The following is a 14945-nucleotide window of genomic DNA, read 5'->3' as shown; positions in this document are numbered from 1 at the left end:
TTGAAGAAGATAACAGTGGTTATCTAAACCTCATTGCTGGTTTCGAAGGGATTCCCCCCCCCCCCCATGACAGTTTGAGCTTCAGGGTCCCCAAAATGTAGGTTCTTTATGGCTTGTTCCTGTTTCTGTGCCTTCATTTCTGATATGGTGGTTTCTAGGTGCTGAACAACATGGAGGTAGAAAAGGTGCGTTCATGGCTCAGCATACACCCAGATGGAAATCCAAGTCCCATTTTAGTAGGCCACTCAACAGTTTCAAAAGTGAGTTGGCAGTGGTGTGATAAATAAGTTTGGACTATCCATAGAAACACTTCCACACACAGTCAGCTGCAACATGGGACCATTCCTACCATATCATAAATCTGTGTGGAGACTGGCTATAGAAACCTGCACTCATGGGCTTATTCTTGACTTGAACATGCAGAGTTTTGTTTTTTTTCCCTTTCCCACTAGATGGCACTTTGGACCTCTGGTTGCCTGGGAAATGCACATTTAATTATGTTTCTGCTAGTAGTAGTTTCTTCAGACAATATTTCAGAGGGGGCACCATTTCTCTCTGTCCCTGCATGTTATTAAAAAAATGAGAAGAGGGTCATTAGAAAATAAGCAAGGGAAGGTTGTCATTTTGACTTTACACATCAGGTGTGAAAAAGTCTGTGAGTGGAAGTGTTGGCAGCTCTGAAAAGGTATGAATTTGCTTGTGATGGAAGACACTTGGCGCTTACCCAGACACTGAGCAACTGCATGTCCCAATTCCTAGCAAACCTTTGCATTATCTTTCCATACTAGACCAAGGATGGATACCCTGGTTGTCCTTCAGATGTTGTTGGAGTCCAGCTCTCATCATCCCTGGCCATTGTCCATTCTGGCTGGGGCTGATGGAAGATGGAAGCCAACAACATCTGGAGAACCACAGGTTCCCCATCTCTGTGCTATAGTGTGACTATTATACTCCTTGATATTGCACCATATTACATAGTCTCCATGTAACAGAGGGATAGTTTTGCTGTAAGCCATCCTACTAGTGTGCCTGGCCTCTTCAAAAAACCATAAACATGACATTGAGAAGATGAGTGTGAAACTTGGAAGAAGAAAAAAACTCTAACGGAATAAAAACACAAAGAAATTCTCATATTCATTGCTAGGGTTGGGTTAAGTTTGTCTGAGTTTGCCATTGTTTTAAGACTAGCTAAGTGCTCCTGAGATTGAACGGTGTAGCTAGGGATCACAGCTACAAAAGGATTTTAAAAAGAAAGCAAGACTTTTAAAAGTTGTATAACAGGACAGGATTTGCACAGGAATTGTGTCATTGCTTCCCTAACTGGTGCCGATGACAGGCACATTATGCACAACACTTGGAATAACAATGGAGGCCAAAATAATAACATCTCCCCAGCAAAATAAATTGTAAAAATTGTTTGATAGCAAGGGAAAAGCAATGTCCCTGCATCACAGCCCAACTGTTCAATACATCTGCAACAAATGAATAATAAACATGCGTTTCGTGAGCTGAGCAGTGATGGGTGGGAAAACTTCTGATTACATTGGAGAACAAATTCTTGTCTTTTGTCATGGGATGAAACTCTGCAACGAGCTGTTTTGCTTATACCACAGTTTTGCAAAGCTTGTGCGACAAGTTCCCCTTTAGAGATCTTCTTATGATTTTATCTATCAAACTTTTACTCTGTTCTTCCAGAGCAGTTTCCATGCAATTTCACATCCAAGTGCTGACCGGGCCAGGCTGAGTTAGTTTCCGCAGTAGAACTGACCCATGTGGATTCTCTATAACATCCTGACTTCCAGCATCTTCCCTTGCATTGTGTTGTAAAGTGGTCATTCCGTCTTGTAGTACATGCTACAGTATGGCCAAAATTTATGTATACCTCCCTTCCTGGGGGGGGGGGGAAGGATGTCAGTTCCCCACCCTGGCCACATCTACTGCACATTCAACAGCTTAATAACCATCAGAAGTGTAGCTAGTGGTGGTTTTCCTTTTGTGTAGATAACTGTTTTGAGTGGGGAGGGAACTTTTATTGCTCAGTTTCTGTTAATGAAGTCAATTTCTTTAAAGTTGGTTTTTTATTAAAGGTTTTATTGTGTTACAAAACAAATAAGTGGTGAAAAGTACAATTGGGTGAAGGAGAGGGGAGAGAGAGAGAGAGAGAGATGGGGGGGCTGTTGTTCTTTCAATTTATTGCCTTGAATAAGTGTAGGGGTTGTGACAGCATCATGTGGATAGGTCCTTTGTTTATATAGGTTGACATTGTGACAGGTTTGGGGATCTAGAACTAATGAAGCCCTACTGGGAAAATGCTTGGTTTCAGGCTGTGGGGAACCCCCCTTTAAAAAAAAAGAAAATAAAGAAAATAAAACCATGGCTCATAATGTGGGATTGTTCCCATGCCTTTTGCCTTTAGAAGTAGTGAAACCACAGCAAGGGTTTCTAATATGTCTTGTGGTAGATAATAATACCAGTCACATACCAAATGTTCTAGTTTTCATGAAATATTCTCACATTCCTCTTTCTCTTTCCCCTTCAAACTCAACGTTGCATGATAATATCCCAAGGGGCTCTTTCAGTTTAGCTTCCAGTTGATGCCATACTGCAGACAGGACTCTTGTGAGAAGGAATCTCTCTTGCAAAGCAGTATGATGTCCAGTGGAAGTCAATTCTCAAATGTGGGACCTGCTCTGTCTACATTTAGCGCTCTCCCATAGGAATAGAAAGATTCTGAGAAGGTACTTAGTGCACAGGCTGGCCTCCTCTTTCTACATCCAGGGTATATGGGAGTTGGAGTCCAACAGCATCTGAAAGACACCCATGTTGGCTAAGCATGTTCTACGTTGTTTCCTGTATGGCAGAGCTCACAATACATTTACCTGAAGTCAAACTACCCAGCCCCCTACCCATCTTGGTCCCCATATCTTTGTTAAATTGCCTAATGCATGATATTCCAGGCTAGGAAACAGCCATATGGCAGCTTCCCCTTCTCTCTGGGGGGAATATGTGCCCCAGCCTTCTCCACACACATGGCATGAGATGTGGGAGGACTCATTATGGGGTAGCCAGGTGGAGATTACAATGCGCTTAGTTTCAGACCATGGTTGTCTTCATAGGTTTGCAGAATAGGATGTTGTGGGAGGCTGTATGGAGAAGATGCACATGTGTGTCAGTGTGTGGCTAGGAAGGGTGAATACACAGAGATACTAGGTGGGTGGACCAGAAGCCTGACTTAGCAGAAGACCCCATTACCCCCACCAGTCCTTTCATCTGGCCCTGTTCTGTCTCAGAGTCATCAGCCCTAGCTCACACCTCATAAATATGCACATGACTCTTCAAACCCTACATCTGATCTCTCTTCTTTGGCAGCGCTCCCTACTGCTTTTGATCTGGCTTCCATTTGCTCCTGTTTATTGGATCAGATTTTCTCCTATTAACCCCATTCTGAGTCACTTGACCTCAAGTCCTCTGAATGCATAGAAAGATGGCTTGAGCTGTACCCAAGTAAAACAAAGATTGCTTACTGTGCAAGTTGATCCCATTTCTCCTTGCCTAATGAATGGCGGTGTCAGAATATTCCCTTTTCATGCATGGCACATGGTGTGTGTGTGTGTGTGTGTGTGTGTGTAGGAAAGCAGCTGGTCTGGAGACTTTGCCAAATTCTTATTCTTAAGTTATGTGTGTATGTGTGCTACGGTATGTATAAAACTGGATCCCCCCACCCCCATATTTTATTGCAGTTTGACAGGTTGAATCCATCTCTTTTCACTCCCCTCCATGTCTTGACATGTCTTAGCGGGGAGATGCCTGACTGCATCCCGTAGCCTTCAAACGAAACTGCAGGTGTCTGTTGAAGAAGAGATGGGATGGGGTGAAATTGAGCGGGGAAGACAAGGGAGAGTCAGGGTTGGGAAGCACAAGGAGGGGAGGGCAGTCTCTCATCATGAAGAAACATGGGGTTGAGTGCCAAATAGATCTGTGGATAGACATTAATATCAGGCAAGAGATTAGGAAGCTTCATGACCGCTTTGTGACATTGCAACACTCTTATTAAGGGGGCTGAGGTTTCAGTCTAGTTAGCTTTGCCCTGGGGTCGCTGAAGAAGCAGATTGAGCTTCCAGAAAGCTAGGGAAAGGAAAATGTAATAAATAAACACACACACAAAATCAGCCCAATTAATACCTCCAGGATTCCGACAGGGCCACAGCCCATCAACAGTAACTGAGAATTGGGGGGGGGCAATGTAAGCCCTTCTAGTTGGCAACTCTAACCACATCCTCATGTAGAGAAGGGTTGGGGATCCTGTGGCTCTCCAGTTGTGGCTGATCTATGGACTGTTTCTCCAAATGTTGTTCAACTATGGGCTCTTCCACATCAGTTTATTGTACTGTACACTTAGCACTGCTTATGCAATATGCATGCAAGCTTTGTGCAGCATTGTGGATTCAATAGGGGTGATGAGATGGCATTTTGTTGGCGGCATCAAATGGGCACTCTGTGCAAAACCTACGGTAAACAGATAAGCAGGCCACAATAAATTGCCATGTGGAAGTGCTCAGCAACACCTACCTATCCCTTTCCATTGGCCATGCTGGCTGGGGCTGATGGGATCTAGAGTCCAACAACATCTGGAGGACCACATATATCATGGAATAGGTGCAGTTGCAGTGGCTGAATTTGGAGCTGTTGTAGATTTACCAGGAGACTTACTAGGTTTCACTAGAACTGAAATCTGAGTATAAACTGGATGGGTGTGTGTGTGGTGGGGGTGGGGATGATACAATCTGGATTTGCCCAGGTCAAGTCTTGACATCTGGAAAGTATTACTCTACAAGGCGAGTCAAATGGCACACTCATTCCTAGTTTTCTCCACATGTAGGTGGCCTCCATAGTCTAAAATTTCCCACAGAGTTTTTACACAGAGTCTGATATTTAGATCTCACTTTTTCCTTTGTATTCTTGCCACAAATTTTAAATAGTAGATTTAATGCTTCTTTTCTCCTCCCATACAGCATTCCAAAATAGCCCACCTACAGAACAGTCTTTCAGGCCTCTGAACTTGTTCTTGTTTTAACCCTTTTGTTCAGAGGCTTCATTTTTGTAAACCCAGCTGCAATTTCTCAGCCCAGGAACTGCCAAAGGATTGCCATCTCTTTGGTTCTGATTTCCCTTTTGTTGTTGTTGTTGTTGTTGTTGTTGTTATCATCATCATCATCATCATCATCAAAATCATCATCATCATCATCCTAAAATTTATATACCAGTTAAAATACAAAATCCCTAACTGGTTTGCATAAAATATAATCTACGGTAATCATTTAAAAAAAGAGGGGGGGGGGAGAGAATCCACATACTGTACAACATTATAATAAAAATACAGAGAAGTGTGTCAATACTCCCTCCACCCATCTCACCCCCAGCCTGTCATCCCTAGTCTAGAGACAGGTCACAACTGGAGGTCCATTTCTGTCAAAGGCAGAATGTATTAGTGAAACTCTTATGGTTGCTTCACTTTCTAAAACTGAAACAAAATTTACCCAAGCAATCTTAGTTCAAATTCCTACATTTTTAATTTGGATACAAACCAGGCTGAAATCTCAACATTTAAAAGCTTGAAATTTAGAATTGGAAATCTATTTTCAGTATAGTACTGTATATCTTCAGCTTTTGGTGTGTGTATACATTTTAGTTTATTACATTAGCCAATGGACACACCATTATACAGCCAAGCAAAAATATAACATGCAGCCTAATACCGTTGAATAATGCAGCAATCCTAATATGCTCAGGATAAAGGAATCAACGCCCCTGAATAAATTCAGCTCTAGCTCTTGCAGTGGCAGCAACCTTTAAATAATTTTTTACATTCTTATCTTCAAAAGTAAAATAAAATGTCTATATAACAGTTAAACCTCCTTTCCTATCTAATCTACAATTCTGCTAAAGGACAATTAAGCACCTAGTGCACCCGGGACAATATATAGAGTCACGTAGTTCACAACTAATTTGTTTGCATAATATTCATATGGTGGCTGTATGGGTGCATTGCAAAAAAAAATAAAAAATCCCATTGTGAACTATGTGACTATATGCTGTATCGCATTAGCTGAACCTTCAGTGACACAAATACTTCCCTCTGCTGGAAATTAGTCAAATTATTCAGGATAGTTTTGTAGCACGTAGCAGCTGTTGGGTCACAGAGGTTTTTTTCTTTAAAAAAAATTAATCATGTGAGAATCTAGTGTAGCTAATCTTGCTAGGTTGCCAAATTTTTATCTTCTTCTGCTTCCCTGCAACTATCATTTCGAGCTACCATTGCCAAATTGCAAATGTACAATAGTAACAGCATTTATTCAAGACCCCCATGATGACAAACTCATATATTGTCAAGTTTAGGAGAGACTCAGAAGAGGGGAAATCTATCACAAAGTCAGTAACGTCTCCTTGCCATTACTGACCTGGAAGCTTGTGTTGAAGTTAAGCAGTACTGTATAGTTGTTGCTGTTATACATTAAGTATTAATAAATAAATATTATAATTGATAAATAACATGTGTATTGTTAATAATAAAAGTTTAATAGCAGACGTGGTGATATGAAACTGTTCATATTATTGTTCTTAAGAGACTTTGTTGCTTCTTTATAGTCTCTTCCTTTGGCTAGAGTTGGGGGGTCCCCAATATGATGCCCATGTGTGCTTCAGTTTTTCTGCTCTTGTTCAGCCACACTGATGTTCAGCCATCTCCCTAGTTATGTTTTCAGAAAATCGAGTAAATAGTTGACAATACACATCTATGCCTTCTTCTGAATGGACGGTTCTCCCATCTCTGCCTTCAGTGATGTCATATGTGTGGGTCTGTGAATGCAGATGGCCAGATATTTGATGGAAATGTTCAAAACTGAGCTCCAAAAAAGTTCTTTTAAATTCATTCAAATGTAAGGTTTTTGCCAAGCAGTGTTTGGTTTAAACCACCTGTTTGGCATTCCATTTGTCAGTTTGTAATGTAATAACTCCGCTGAAAATCGAGGCATCGGAAATGAAATTTGACACATGTGTTCAGGGCACAATCTAATGCTTCAAGTTTGTTGAACAGCCGCTCATTCGTCACATCCATTTTCAAAGTGGGGAGGAAAATGAAAAATAGAGTGCAAAAATTCTCCCTTGAAACCTGAGGCATCACAATGAACACAGGTACATTTCACTTCCACCCTGCTTTTTAAGTAAGATGCATGGTAGATTGGCATAATACAGTATCTGAAGACTTCCTACATTGTTTTACTAGTTAATTTTGTACCTGTCAATTTTTAAGTTTAAACAACATTTCATTGAGAGACAAAGAGAGAGATTCTGGAGAGATTCATTACAAGAAGGGGGGGGATATGCAACCCCCTTGGGTTCTCTCTGCTTGAAGGAAATACTCTTTAATATTCATTGTGCTAACAAGCGAAAACAGAAGGTCCTTGGCCTTTCTCCAGTCATTTGACTCCCCCCCCCCGCTTTTGTTTTCTGCAATTGTCCCTCTAAGCATTTGTGTGTGTGTGTGTGTGTGTGTGTGTGTGTGTGTGTGTTTTGAAAGAATCGACAATGCTCAGGAGTAAGGTCTCAACACACTTCCTGTGTTTTGGCGCACAGAAAGCCTGGTCACTAGGCCGCACTTCCTGTTGCAGAGACAATTGCCAAGGCAATAGAAGAAAAGAGCTGTCTCTCTGTTTGGAGTGATGAAGCATCAGTTACATCACCAGAATGCCAGGAGGTTCTTGTTTAACCTTGACTGTTTTCTGGGGGGGGGGGGGGGGGAGCTGGTATCAGGAGGAATATAACAGGAGTGACTCAGTATCAAAAGAGCTGCACATTTCTGAGCTCTGACTCACCCGCTCTCAGGAAAAAATTCCAATCACATTTTTTTTCCAGGGAGGTAAACAAGGTCACTATGTCCAGCAAGATCCTGTTTACCTGAGAATGGACATGTTTTTAGACGTGATAGTGGTAGCTACTCACATATGCTGTTGTGAGTCAGTGCTGTGGGCGTACAGATGCTGTTATTTCACCAGGCACAGAAACTTCAAATATCTGCCAAGAAGATATTCACCTTTGCATAGATACTGTCTGGATTTTGGCATAAGGTGTCTCTTTCTCCCACCCACCTACAGGGATCTTTTTGATTTTTTTAAAAATGTGCCCATAATGCTCATTTTCATTAAAACCATCTCTCCTCCCCACAAACATACCAAGGGTTAGGTGGGACTTGAATGTAAATGTCATCAGAGACAGTAAGCCTCACTTGTGAAAATGCCCTAGCTATATTGAACATGCAAATTAGAACTTACCCCCTTAGGGCCAAACTAGACAAAACTATAGGAAGCTGGGATTATTATTATTTATTAAATTTATATATCGCTCTTCATCAAAAGATCTCACGGATCTTCTTCTTTGGCAATCACTTGTTGCCGAGTGATTGTCTTCCATGTGAGTCCGTAAGTGACTGTGGAGGCCAATTCTGGATCCACACGTCCTTCTACAGTGGGGACATAGGTTTCCCGGCGGGAGTTGATCATGGTGAGGGTTTGCCAAATGTGACTTCCTCTTAGCACATTTCTCCCTTTTGTCCTGAGTTAGAGTGTCTTCAAAGACCACGACACCTTTGGTAAAGGCTGTTCTCCAATTGGAACACTCACAGGCCAGTGTTTCCCAATTATTGGTGTTTATACTAGATGTGAGGGCGATCGGGCTGCAACATCTGTTACCCCATTGATCACCAGGGTTGACTCGGCTGATCTGGCTGGCTAGGCGGGTGTCCCCTCCCTCACCGCTCCCTCCCAAAGATGTGCATCCCTCCCAAAGTTGCACGCTCAGTGGAAGAGGATGACCATCCCAGATAGAAGGAGTGTGCCGTTCTTCGGTCAAGGGTATATGATAGCTGCGCTCTCCTGCTAGAACCTCCAATCAAGATTTTTTTTAGATTTGCCTTGAGAGAGTCTTGAAACCTCTTTTGTTGACCACCAGCATTACACTTTCCATTTTTAAGTTCGGAATAGAGTAGTTGCTTTGGAAGATGATAATCAGGCATCCAAACATTGATGTTGAAGAATCATTGCTTCGACACTTGTGATTTTCATGTAGGATCATGGCAATGAAAATAATAAATAGAGTTGGGGTGATAACACACCCCTGTTTAACACCTGATCCCACTGTAAATGGTTCATTTTGAGAACCTTTCTCTTCTCTTCTCTTCTCTTCATTAAATGCCTATACCACCCTTCATTAGAGGATCACAGGGCAGTTTACAATATAAAAACACAAAAATGCATAACGTAGCAACAAACAAAATAACCCCCCCACTGGAACCAACTCTGCTCTGCTCACCCAACCAGGTCTCAGCATTACAAACCAGATCTGTATATTCCAGATAATGTTCTAGATATTGCCAACCTGTTTTAAAAAGGAATGATGACTACCTTGGCTTTCTGGTACAACAACTTATTCAGGAATTACCTTATTAAGAGTTTCCATGCTGCCAAAAGTAACTGACCGTTTTGCCAATGTGGTTGTGGTTTAAAAAACAACAACCCCCTAGGCTCATCCACTAATGACAAGCTCCAATGTTACATTGCCCTGCATAAGGATTGCATGACTCCCATTCATTTCAATGGAGATTGTGTTCTATGATTGTTTTCTTGATGGCATTGTAGTTTGGGTGGCAGCATGTGATTCTCACATTGTTTTTAAACTCTAGTTCAGAACTTTCCAAACTTTTCATGTTGGTGACACTCTTTTAGACATGCATCATTTCACAACACAGTAATTCAATTTTAGCAGCAAACCGGGTGTTAAACTAACCCCTTTCCAGCCCTGGGAGGAGCACAGGGAGAATTCGCATGACATACGTACACACTGCAGTCGACACATCAATGTGTACACACAGTTTAGAAAGCTCTGTTCCAGCTTTTATGGCAAGAGCCAATTGCCCAGTCCATACCAGATGCCCTTCCAAAATATTCTAATAGCTAAGTATTGATTGCCACGTGGTTCATCAGCACCTATTCCAGACGCTGACTATGTGTTTTTTCCTGATAACATGATGTGTCTCTCTCATGACCCCAGCCACCACCACCCACCTCTTGGTGTGTATCCTGTTCTTGCCCTTCGGCTGTAGCAGGAGCGGGAAAGCACGGAATGACTTCACATTCCTGGAATTCTTGGCAGGCAGTCAGGGACCTTGCTGAAGTTAAGTGGCTTTGTGGGGGACAGCTTGGCGCATTGCAAAGCTAACTAGATGTACCTGGAAAAACCCACTTGCCCTTTCACTTGATTTGCAGAACAGACATAGTGTCCATTTGTTGGCTTATCAGAAATGCGTCAGCCAAAGAAGCATGAAGTCTGGCCCTATCTGAATGTGCCGTGTCGAGTTGTCAATGCTGCACAAAAATAACTGTTATTCCGAACCGTTTATATAGCACTTTCAACATGCAAAGCACTCAACAGTGTATACTGTACAACTTACGATTACTGTACAATTGGTATCATTTTGGGCAGGAAGGTTGTTGCAATTCTCATTTTGCAGAGGAGATGCATGTCCATGTTTAGCTAGCTTGATACTTCAAACTTCCTCATGTATCACAGATCCTATACCCAACTGATTCTGTGTCACGCTGCGTAAGTCCCCAGCTCCATATTTTTTACTCTATACTGTATAGATTCAGCATCTGTAGAACCAAATCAGGTATTCTAGAGAAAATGTTCTAAGACCATAAAAATGCAATTCAGCAACCATTCCCTTTAATACTAATACTAATACTAATACTACTAATAATAAATTTATATCACGCCCATCGAGCGGTATATAAAAACTATTATTCTTAATTCACTTTAGTGATGCTTTCTGGGATTGAGGCGGCATGGAACTGGGAGCCTCTACCAAGTCTAGCAATGTCTAGTAAAAAACTACGTCTTTCCAATAAAAGCGAGGGGTACAGAGCTTGTTAAGCAAAGCCATGCTCAAGAATGCATTTGATCACAACTGCTCCTCCTACAGAGGGGGATCCTTAAGAGATTTGGCTAATGGTCTAATTAAGTACCCAATATAATAAAAGATGGTGTGCAGATGTGCAAGTGACTATTTGTGGGGCTCTAAATTGCATGTGTTCATAGTCTTCTGTCTTGAAAGAAATCTTTTGGATGTGGCCAGGGAAATAGCTGTCTCAACAATTGGACACAGATGGCACAGTGATGACAAGGCAGGTGAAATAAGTAATGACTCTGCTTAGTTTTGAGGATGCTGAATAATGCAGAATAATTATTTCTATAATTCGTTCATTAATTGTTAAGACTTTTAAGTACTGTACCTTCCTTTGCCTTTGTATGTTTATGTGCTGTGTTCAGTCTTAATATAATTGTTTCAGATTGCATTAAAGTCTGAACTGTGAAAATTCTTGTGAAAAGTCTTTTCAACGTGCTTGGTAAAAGGCATAATATTGATATTTTCAATACAGGTTATAGTCAAGAAATCTATATATAGCTACACTTATGGATGCAAACTGTCCATTGATTTATAGATCCAAATTGTCCAATTGAGGCAATGGATTCAATGGATTCATAGTTACTGTAAGAAAAGCATGCTTGTACCTATAGTCCAGGTTCACCCCCCAAAAAAACCAGCGATTCGTGCCTAGTCCATGAAGTATCCAGTGGATTTGGATGACAATTACAAAACCTTGAATTTTTGTAACATTTCTGTAATACTGCATTGCGACATAAGATAAACTGGTGTAAGAGGACGTCAGAAGGTTAAACACTCTCTGTAGTTGCTAGGTAACAATGTTTTGCCCACAGGCTCACAGATTGGCCAATAAGATTAATTATGATGATGCAATGCTGAGGATTTGGGTATTGGTTGAGTGTGTGGTCATTCAGTTTTCTTGCATGGGTATGTTTGCTTTTAAACAGAATTGTCCAGAATAGCAGTGTTTGCTTTTATTATGATTTTTTCCTCTGGCTGGGTATGTCTGTGGCAGAACATTTTCACACGCGGCACCAACTGGCCTTTGATAGCTGTCCCATCCTGCAGCTTGCAAGGAGGTCGGATTTAGATTTGGCTGTTAAAAGTCCTGCTGTTTCTTTTTTTATATAATTTTTTAAATTAATTTTTCACAAAATCAAAATCATTACATTAAAGAAAAATAAAAAATATATAAAAAATAAAATTAAACATTCAAAACAACTGTATACACACTTAATATTAAATCCACATTATGGGATTACTTGAATCCCCCGACTTCCCTCTACTCCCTCCCCTGGTTCTTTTGTATTATCTTCATTCATGAATGTCAATAAAGACTTTTTCTCTAATTACCTCCAAATTTCAACATTATCCATAACATTACAAGTGATTTAAAAATCCTGCTAATGTATTCACTTCCCTTTGTAAATTTGCAATAAACATTTCCCATTCTTTTTTTATATTTGTTATCGTCTTGATTTCTAAGTCTCCCAGTTAGTTTAGCCATTTCCGCATACTGTATTCCATTAACTTAATTTGCCAGTCTTCCTTAGTGAGGACTCTTTTCTTCTTTGCAGTGTTGGGCTAGCAATATTCGAGCAGCTGTTGCAGCATACATAAACAAGTTCTTGTATTCTTTAGGTAGATCAGTTCCTGTAATTCCTAATAGAAAAGCTTCTGGTTTTTTAATGAAGGTTATTTTCAACATTTCTTTCAATTCATTATATATATATATATATATATATATATATATATATATATATATATATATAGTATACAGTATAATAGATAGATAGATAGATTAGATATATAAAGTTCTGTGCCTTTAATTGCCCTGCTCTCTTTTGAGTCTGGAAACCTTAAAGAGAAACCAGCAGACCCTTTGCTTGGAAATTAAACAAAGGGTCTGCTGGTTTCTCTTTAAGGTTTCCAGATTCAAAAGAGAGCAGGACAATTAAAGGCACAGAGGTCCTGTCCTCTATTGAGTCTGGCAACAGTTTGGACACTTGCTACTACTTCTTGCGCTGAGATAGCAGCAAGATGTTGACAGGCAAGTATGGCAAAGCAGCCCGGCAGCATTATAAATAAAAAAGGAAGAAAATGCAAGCAACAGCGATCCTAATGAAATCATCTTAAGCAATGCTCTTGGAATGGGCAATGGACATGATCTGTAGAGGAAAACAAATCTTCCTCTTTCAGATAGGCCTGCTTCCTCTCTCTCCCATCTGTGGTTTCAGTAACATTTTGAATGAAAACCACACACCCGAAACCTTACTATTTTTAAGGCAAGCAAGCAAACAAACAAAATAAACACCCCCCAAAGCAGACAGTCTCTAATCACCAGCTGCAAGCGTGTGTGCTTGGGAAGAGGAAGAAACATGGCAGAAAAGGAGCGGAATGTCGTACAGTCATGTGGGAAACGTGATTAATGAGGAACTGAAAGGGTGTTTGTTTTTGTTGCACCTTCAGCTCACAAAATGTTTTGAAAAGGAGCCATAAGTGTGCAGGCAGAGCCTTGGGATTGACTTCATTGTTAGGCCTTTTATCTCCCCAAGAGAAACACTTTTAAATGCAAATCAGGTGACATTGGTGCACCAAAACCCCATTTGATTTAAGTGTTTAGTTAAAATGTTCAAGCACCATGGATATCTATGGAGGTTAGGGGTGCTTAACTTGTTCAGAACTGAGCCTTTAATTTTTACATTTTATAATTTAAAAGATACACAAATTGGATGAAGACATGGGGTTGTGGCGATGTCTTTGGCACTATCCAATAGATGCCTGTAACATGTGAAACCAGAGGATACCTGGCACTTATAATGACTATATGGAGGTGGTAGCTGCAGGGTATTATTGTGTGTGTGTGTGTGTGTGTGTGTGTGTGTTAAACCAACCTCAAATGCAAAACCAAGGAGCTCAGGACAGCACCCCTATTTTCTCCTCACAACAACCCTGGAAGGTAGATTAGGAGGGGAGATAGTGACTGGCCCAAAGCTCCCAGTGAGCATAAATCACGATTCCCACAGAGTCACTGGACTAAACTGTTTCCTTTTATGGTATTAATATAGTCCTATTACAGCAGGTTTCCTCTTTCCTCTGAACTGTGTTTTTCTTTTTTCTAAATCACTAATCCCTCTCATGCTGCTAAAATTAAATATTACAAAGCACACATATGCCGCGGCAATGTTGCAATCTCTGTAGATTTACTTATTTGTCTTTCTGCGGTGCAAAGACAATAGAGAATGGAAATAGCTTGGGTTGAAATTTCCCCTTTCAGTTGTGCAATTGTTTCTTTTGCTGGTTCAGGCCTGAACCAAACAGAAGCAATACGTCTACAAGCTGGTGGGTTTTAATAATAATAATAATAGTAATAGTAATAGTAATAGTTTTTAATTTGCTCACTGGAAGGACAGATTGTGAAGCTGAGGCTCCAATACTTTGGCCACCTCATGAGAAGAGAAGACTCCCTGGAAAAGACCCTGATGTTGGGAAAGATGGAGGGCACAAGGAGAAGGGGACGACAGAGGACGAGATGGTTGGACAGTGTTCTCGAAGCTACGAACATGAGTTTGACCAAACTGCGGGAGGCAGTGGAAGACAGGAGTGCCAGGCGTGCTCTGGTCCATGGGGTCACAAAGAGTCGGACACGACTAAACGACTAAACAACAACAACAACAAAAAATTATACCCTGCCCATCTGGCTGGGTTACTCTAACCACAAGTATTTAGTCTTCTTGTTTTTTACAAGCAGAAGGGCATCCTGATTTTGTAGGAAGACGGAGAAGCAATAAAAGCATGCAGGAATGCATGTGATATGTGTACCACTGGAAGTTGAGCCAGAGATGAGAAGCCCATGGTTTCCTCCAAAGAATCCTGGGAACTGTAGCTCACTCCTCATAGAGCTATGGTTCCAAGCACCCTTAACAAACTATAGTTTGTTATTCCTCCG

The sequence above is a fragment of the Zootoca vivipara genome, chromosome 10 (assembly GCF_963506605.1).
Source record: "Zootoca vivipara chromosome 10, rZooViv1.1, whole genome shotgun sequence".
NCBI lineage: Eukaryota > Metazoa > Chordata > Lepidosauria > Squamata > Lacertidae > Zootoca > Zootoca vivipara.
This window is presented reverse-complemented; position numbering follows the sequence as displayed.